The sequence below is a fragment of the Lates calcarifer genome, unplaced genomic scaffold, assembly GCF_001640805.2.
Source record: "Lates calcarifer isolate ASB-BC8 unplaced genomic scaffold, TLL_Latcal_v3 _unitig_4595_quiver_802, whole genome shotgun sequence".
Taxonomy (NCBI): Eukaryota; Metazoa; Chordata; class Actinopteri; family Centropomidae; genus Lates; species Lates calcarifer.
Genome location: NW_026116996.1, coordinates 30451 through 39013, shown reverse-complemented (window position 1 = coordinate 39013; position 8563 = coordinate 30451). Strand labels below are relative to the sequence as shown.

Below are 8563 nucleotides of genomic sequence, written 5' to 3'. Positions count from 1 at the left end.
ATGTAAACTACATTTCATTTGTATATCTAATTCATATCAATATCACATTCTGTTTTTAAATAAGTAATAAAAAGTAGAAACAAAAATGCTCATATTTAGCAAGTTTTTCACACAATACAAATCAAAATACACATGGTATCTATTTATGCCCATTGTAATATATTAATATATAGTATAATCAGTCTCTGAAGAGCTTATGGAAAGGAAATTGAGTTGGATTAAGTACATCTATTATTATATTTATTTAGGTAAACTTGAAGTTAAACTTCACATGTCCACCTAGTTTAATTTCACCCTTTGCCTCACTCAAAAAAGTGAATGAGGCGGGTTGTGTACTGTATATTATTTTTATGTTTTCAGTTTACTTAAAATACATGTTTTTGTTGAGTTGAAATATTTTTTTCTAATAAAGTCCATGTAATTGTGCCTTTCGTTATGTGTACAAAATAATTATGTGTTGGTTAATCACAAACCATTTAATCTAAGTGAATTATGATGAAATACTTATTTCACCCGGAGGGTGGCAGTAAGAAGAAGATTCAAATGCTTCAGACTACGCATGCGCAAACTGGCAAAAATCTGGCGGTGAAGTTGCCAACGGTTCGTCTTGAGACTTGACTTGAGAGAGGTAGGAGGACATTTTCATCCATACTTATTGTAGTATTTTCATATTGAGCATGATTTAATTATGTGTATATGATACAATACTTATTCTAAATTTCCGAAGTCCGAAGTGTTCGTGATTCAGAGAGCAGTAGACACTTAACGTTAGGTCGGTCTGCTTTTATCCCGCCGAACCCCCCCCCCACACACACACAGAGAAAGCGGTGACCACGCTTTTCTATATTAGCTTAACCAGGGAAATGTGGTTTGGTGAGTAATTTTACTGTCGTGTTCTATCCTTTATCACGCTTTACAGTATGCTTTTTGTCAAGAGTTTTTACCACAAATGGTGCCACCATACTATTTATACGGTCATGCATTTTGATAACTGTGATAGGCTATTGAAATCGGACTCTGCGACTCTGGCGGATCAATTATTATTATTAAGTAGGAAAAGTAGGTTTAAAGGTAATGTATCTCTTGTAGGACCCTGTACAAAGCACACCAATAATTAATCTGTTAACATATTTATATATATTTTTTCTCTTTCTCTCTTTTTGTAATAATCATGTTGCAATATTTCAGGTCCTGATGAGAGAGTGAGTCCTGATTTATGCTTCCTCCTGTCTGCCCATTGCACTGTACTCGTAACAGGTATGATCACAACTAGCTACTTTAATTACTGTGAATTGAGTTGCCAGTATTTTTATGTTAAACATTTATTAGGTGACAGATTAATTCTCTTGCTCTCGTTCTGAATATGTGTTTTTGTTTTTTAGATTTCTATTTCTCTTTAAAACATGTAACGACCTACATTAATTTATGGATCCTGTTAACATGATGAATTTCAGATCCTGGGTGTGATAGCTGTTTCCTAACTCCACTCCACTGATTTGGTGTAGACGGCACTGCTGAGCTTGCCTGTGGTATGTTAACAGTTAGACTTTTCTTTCTTAAAAATGTTTTACAAATTAAGTTTACTTTACCAATATATCCTTTGTGTTTTTTGTCTGTTTTTTGCCCCCCTCCCAGATTTGAATGTGGCAGTGTAAAGGTTGCAGTTCAAAGACCTCAACTAGAGGCCAGTTGCTTAAACATTACAGATTAAAACATCCCCATTATGGGCGCAGGCACCCATATCCTTGTCCATATAGTAGTTGTCCATGTACATCTAAGTCATGGAATGCGCTCAGGTCACATTTGTGTAGAGTCCATACTAGAGAAACATCACGGCAAACATTGACATCGGCGACATTCAGCTGTCGTGTTTGTGGGTTCTCTGAAGTTGCCTCTGAAAAGGAGTATTTCACTCATATAAATTTGCATCTCAAAGCCAATGAAACAGTCCCCTGTATGTTCAAGGGTTGTACATTTAGGACAAATATTTATGGGACATAAATTTCACATAGAAATAGAAAGCACCTTGGTTATTCTTACAGTGACTTTAAACCTGGAATAGTTACAGAAAGAGACAGTTTTGAAAGCTCAAGTGTTTCAGGTGAACATGGAGACAATGAAGAATCAGAAGAAGCCCAGCTTGAAGTGCAGTCTAGTTTTCAGAGAGACTGCTCAGAAAATCTTGAGAAGATGATAGAAGAGAAACTTGCAGCAGTGTTGCTTAAGCTGGAAAACATACTCCATGTTCCCAGTAATGCAGTTGATGAGCTTTTACAGGACTTGCACTTCCTAATGAGTTCTGCATCCCAGACTACATTAAATGCCATTATTTCAGATTTTTGTACTAAGCATAATCTTGCTCTTGATGCAAAAGAAACTGAGGAATTGGCCTCTGCCTTCTGTATTGCTAATCCCTTGACCAAAGCAATTGGAGATCAGGGCCCACTTAGCACTGCTATTAAGCGGAAACAGTATTTCAAAGACAAGTTCCAAGTAGTTGAACCCGTTGAATATGTTTTGGATAAGGAGCGCAACCATACCTACCAATATGTGTCATTATTGCAGTCATTGCAGCAGCTCCTTAGCAAAGATGGTATAGTTGATGATGTAGTAGAAAACTACAGTGCTCACCAAAATGAAACTGCACAAGAAGAATACAGGTCATTTCGGGATGGAGAGTTTTTCAAACAAAATGAGTTCCTGTCTTTCAGGGGAATTGAGAATAAGTGTGACCCTCTATATTGATGAGTTTGAAGTGTGCAACCCTCTGGGCACTTCCAGAAAGAAGCATAAACTTTGCGCAATGTACTGGATTTTGAGCAACTTACCCCCAGGCCAGCATTCCTCTTTGTCATCCATCTACTTGGCAGTATTGTGTAAAAGTAACTATATCAAGGAATATGGATATGGAAAAGTGCTTGAACCTCTTTTGCGTGATCTGGTTGTCTTGGAAGAGCATGGCATGTTTGTCCCACAGATTGGAAAAAATATTAAAGGCACAGTACAATGTGTAGCTGCAGACAATCTGGGTGCCCATGGGATTGCGGGCTTTGTGGAAAGTTTTTCAGGAGAGTATGTTTGTCGATTTTGCACAGGGCGTTTCAGTGATTTTCAGTCCAAGCAGGTTCTGTCGGGTGACTTTAGTCTTAGATCCAAAGACGAACACAAAGAACATGTCAAACATGCAGCGGAAAGTGGAAAGCCTTGTGTTGGAGTGAAAAGGCCATGTGTGCTGACAGAAAATCTTTCTCATTTTGATGTAACAACTGGATATCCACCTGATGTACTCCACGATCTGTTGGAGGGTATTGTTCCAGTGGAACTTGCACAGTGCCTGGGTGTGTTGATATCCAAACAATACCTCTCTTTGGACACTTTAAACAAGGTCATTCTCAATTTCCCTTACAAAGAAGAAGATAAAACAAACCGCCCCCATGTTGTGCCACAAAAACTTTTAAGCAAAAAGACAATAGGTGGCAATGCTGCTGAAAATTGGACCCTCCTGAGATTGCTGCCTTTCATGATTGGAGATGTTATACCTGATGGTGAACCAGTGTGGGAGATAATTTTGGATTTAAAAGAGATAGTGGAACTTGCTGTTTCTCAGGTCCATACAGAAGAATCCATTGGATATCTTCAGTTCAAAATATCTGATCACAGACAGAAATATCAAGAAGCATTTCCCAACCAAAAACTCCTCCCAAAGCATCACTTCTTAGAGCATTACCCACACATGACCCGATGTTTTGGTCCTCTAGTTGGGGTCTGGACCATGAGATTTGAGGGCAAACACAGTTTTTTTAAGGAAGTTGCCCATCACACCAAGTGTTTCAAGAATGTTGCTCTAACACTGTCAAGAAAACACCAGATGATGATTGCGTATCACTTACACTCGTCGGGTCCACAGAAACCTGGAGTTGAAGTATTAAGTGTATCGAGAGTCCCTGTCGAGGTGCTGAAAGATGATGTATCATTGCCTCTTCAGCAGATGTACCCAAACATGGCAGAAGTAAACATGGCTAACAGTGCGGATTGCAAGGGGGTCAACTATAGAAAGGGAATGATAGTCATTTGTGGATTTACTGATGGGCTACCTGAATTCAGAGAGATAGTGAGGATATGTGTACTTCAGGATACGCTGAATTTCATAGTCAAGATGTTCTCAGCTTGGTTTAGGGAGCACTACCGGGCCTTTGAACTGCAACCATGTCCAACTGGCACAATGTCCCTGATAACACATGACGAACTGGCAGAGAAGCACCCATTACATGACTACTTTGTTGGGCCCCTTCGACTGGTTACATTTAAAAGATATCCCTATATTAAAAGCACGTGTTGAATATGTGAGTAAATGGCTTTAATTGATAGTTTACTAAATGTGCACTTTATTCTCACTAGCATGAGCACCTAATACTAACCCGTCACCTCTTTCCACTTGGCTGTTGACTAACCTGTTTCTATGCATGCACTAACTCCATGTTACTGGTAGGGCTGGGCAATATTTTGATATCGATATCTCGATATTGTGATATGAGACTTCATATCATCTGGGATTTTTGATATTGAAATACCAGATTATGGCATAAGTGTTGTCTCTTCCTAAGTTTAAAGGTTACATTACATTAAAGTGGTGGCATTTTCTGAACTACCAATATTTGCTTTTACCCACATAGTTATTATAAATGATGCTTATTATCAAAGTAATCTAGTAGTGTAAATATTTTGAGGAAGCACCATAGTCATCCCCACTATATCATCACAATATCAATATTGAGGTATTTGGTCAAAAATGTCATATCGCCTATTCCAACCTAAAGCAACTAATTTGAGCACTGTTAACCATAGTATGACGCTTAATTTTCCATGCTGCTATTATTATGTCACTGGCTTCTGTCTGTGGATTGCTCAATGTTTGCTTCAGTGTCCTGTTTGTTTTACATATGGCCAAAGTCAGTTGGTTTCTTTCTAATTTGAATGCTTTTAATTCATACATATTTAATGACTTTATACTTGTGTTTTCATGTTTTCTAGACTGATGCATTTGGATGATGGCAGCACCAGTAAAACTGCGGATTATCCTTAGTTCCAACAATGCTGAAAAACTGACCATAGAATCAGGCATGCCAACATCTGTTGAGGATCTTGCAAATGAGATCAAATGTCAGTTTGGTATAGAGGGCGACCTTAGACTCCAGTACATGGACAGTGACTTTGATAACGAGTTTGTTAACCTTAATCAAATTTGTGACATTCAAGACAAGAGCACAGTGAAAATCATCCGCTTGTCAGATGCTCTAGACCTCAGCCAAGGCAGCATGAACCAGAGTGGGGAAGAAGCATCCTCGTCATCTTCTGACACATTAATACTCCCCTCTGATTCAGAATTTCCTCGATCACATTGGCCCACAGAATTCCAAATTCCAAAGTTTTCATATGACGTGGAGATGCAACTTCGAAGTGCAAACCAGGACTTTGTATCACATGGAGTTCTTCTGACCCCCGGTCATAAACTTAAATCAGACATCTTGGAAAGCCTGGCTCAGGAAATCATCAAGTTTAAGGCATACCCCTCAAACTTGGAAATTGAATCTGTTGCTGAAGCTTTAATCAAAGCACATCCATGTTTGAGAGAACAGGGATCCTTTAGTGGTTTCTACGGCTGGAAAATAAGCCTTAAGTATAAGATGGCAAACTATAGGACAAAACTTAGAAACTTAGGGTGCCCAGAACTGAGTATCAATTCCCTCAAGCACAAACCTGCAGATAGATGTCAGCCTGCCTACGATGTCAAAAAACCGAGGAAAGCCGAAGTAAATTTCTGTCCTCCCTATCCTGCTGGAGAGACCCAGGACAGCCTTGAAGGGGAAAGATTGGCGTTGTTATCTGAGGTCAAGAAGAGACACAATGATAAAGTTGTCAAAGAAAAGATGTCCAAGACCTTCGCATACAGAAGGCAGGAGGTCGTCAGAGACAAGCCCATGATTGCAGAGTTCAAGATCAGATGGCCAGGACTGTTCACTGTGGCAGAGGTATGAAATGCTTTTTAAATCAGCTACAATCAGTCAGCATTTTTTTTGCAATTCTACTATATTGGATAGTGACAGTGTAAAGACAGGGAGGGCAGGGGAGAGGGAGTTGTAATGGCTTCCAGTCACATGGGAATGTTAATCATTTTGTGTAAAATGGAACAGTGTAAATGCTGTTATATTACAGCACAGGCTGCTTTCTGTACATTCTTGTGAGAGTATGTCTGTTTTAAATGTGAAATGTTTTAATAGGTACGTTTTGAATTGCGTTTTCAGGTGGAAGCAGAATTTGTGAGGATCACTACTGGTCCCCTTGTGTCAAAGTTCCATGCACAGCTTGACCAACACACTGCCCAGCTCATCAAAGTGTTCAAGAAGAAAGGAGGCTCTGTAGGGACTAACATCAGCAGGATTTTGGTCCCAATCACACAGGTATGTTTTGCTATCAGTAGTGAACAATATGGAATTATAAATTGATGTTGACTAGTCAGTTTTGATAAGTATACTGACAAGTTAACAGTCAGAATAATATTTCAGTATTTTTTTCTCTCTTTAGAATGAAACTGTTGAAAAGAGGAGGGAGTGCATCCTCAGGGCACTTTGTATCTACCTGAACGAAGACCCAAATATCCTCTTCAAAGAATACCTGGTGGGTAATTTTAATAGTTTAGTTTTTACCTGTAATAAATCAAATCTTGAATAACTAATCTTGTTACTTAACATTTGCATGGAATCAGTTTCTTTAAATATAAATATGAATAAATAATAATAATATAAATTATTATTATTAAATATTTTTACACAAATAGCACTTTTTTAAGTATCATGCTATTTTCATTAAAAGGAAACCTGAAAGACAAAAGTTAATCTTTGGAATTTTACAAAATCTGTGAATTTAATAGATTGGTTGTGTCCTTTCTTTCTCCCCTATGTAAAGGATACTGATGGCACTGCTGTACAGAGGGAGCTTGAGCAACTTACCCTTGGCATCTACATCATCAAAGTTGAGGGAGGTGATGCCACCACTCCTCCAACTGATGTTGGAATAGTGATCGAGGGTGTTGAAGTTCTACATGACTTGGGAGACGTCACCTCTGCATGTGCTCTCTTAATGGGTGTAATATACGCACTGAACCTCAGTTATCCTAAGGAACTGAAGACCTTCTTTGAAGTACTTCAAAAGCTCTTCCTTCAGCTGGATGCTGGCAGACTCTCAACCAAGGTACAGATGCTCAAGAACAAACTGTATCAATGAACTAAACATTGATTTGGATGCTGAATTGGAAAAGTTTTGGAAAACCAGTTGCACCCAACACGAGTTCTTGTTTGTTTATGTAGATATTTAAACTCATTTATAACCAGCTAAGAACTCCTTGTAGTGGCTGCAACACGAGCTGACATGCTTGTAAAAATGTTAATAGCAGTTTTTTCCAAACACTACTAAATTAAAGGTTGACAGCAGCACTTGTGTTGTTATAGTTTGACTATTATGCTGTTTCAAAAAAAATGAGGACTACAAGCTTGTTATATTGTTAGACAATAATACTGGCAAATCAGGGATGCTTTGTTGGATGTTTCATTTTTTTATGCTGCATCAAGGTGGTTTATAACTGCTTATAACTGTTGGGTAACGATGTGACAAAACACAAGTTGACATGTTTGTTAATTACATTTCGGGGTATTCCCTCCACAATACTAAAATGAAAGTAGATAGCAGCACGTGTGTTGTTATGGTTAGATTATTATGCTGTTACAAAAAAAAAAGAGAACTGCAAGCCTGTTGGACTGCATAAAAGCAGTTTACAACTGTTGGTGTTGAAGCATGCTGCACCCTAATGTTTGTTAAGGGTTTTATTTTGGACCAAGTGGCAACAAAATGTTAAATGAATATTGGTGAATAAAGGAAATAACAAAAATATGTTGGGTATACAAAATTCATTTGTGTGGAACCTGTTGACAAACTAGAATTAGGTCACACTAATTAGTATAAAATAAATTGGATGAAAACCTATTTTAATAAATTGAACTTAAATTTATTATTTTACACCTACGAATAAAATATATGTTTAAAGGACAAATGTAAATTATATAGCCTGTAAATATATTATTTATGTCCACATAACATAACTGAATTTGATTGGATAAACTTAAATATCTCTTGTTGAACAGAACTAATTTTATCTAGTTGGGTCCATTTACATTGTGTTAATGTAATACAAGTTTCTTAAGTTAGATGACCTTAACATTTTTGCTTTTAACTAACATAATACACTTTCGTGGAACCTGTTGACAAAATAAATTTAAGTCAATGTTTCATTTTTTTGAGTGTACTTGAGAAAGGTATGTTCTCACATGCAACATAGCAACATGATAATAAAATATATCATATAAATAATATTTTTATATAATAAATAATCAGAGACAAAAATGGAGTCCAAATCTAATTTTTTACTTTTACACATTATATTGGAGAGCATCCTTTGGCTGCCAGGAATGGGCCCACTCCTTGCCACTAAAAAGAGAGGGGAATTTTTTCA

The 8563-nt window shown here is 37.5% G+C and overlaps 1 long non-coding RNA gene across 2 annotated transcripts; it reads left to right on the top strand.

The window, feature by feature from the left end:
• The first annotated feature begins 538 nt into the window (after positions 1 to 538).
• Positions 539 to 2490, top strand: LOC108900707 (uncharacterized). 2 transcript variants are annotated; one of them, XR_001963786.2, is made up of 4 exons: positions 539 to 628; positions 1189 to 1257; positions 1455 to 1529; positions 1636 to 2490. It is a non-coding gene; the product is annotated as an uncharacterized LOC108900707 (long non-coding RNA). The 2 variants fall into 2 exon arrangements; XR_007811004.1 differs by having other exon boundaries at positions 1455 to 2490.
• The last annotated feature ends 6073 nt before the right edge of the window (positions 2491 to 8563 follow it).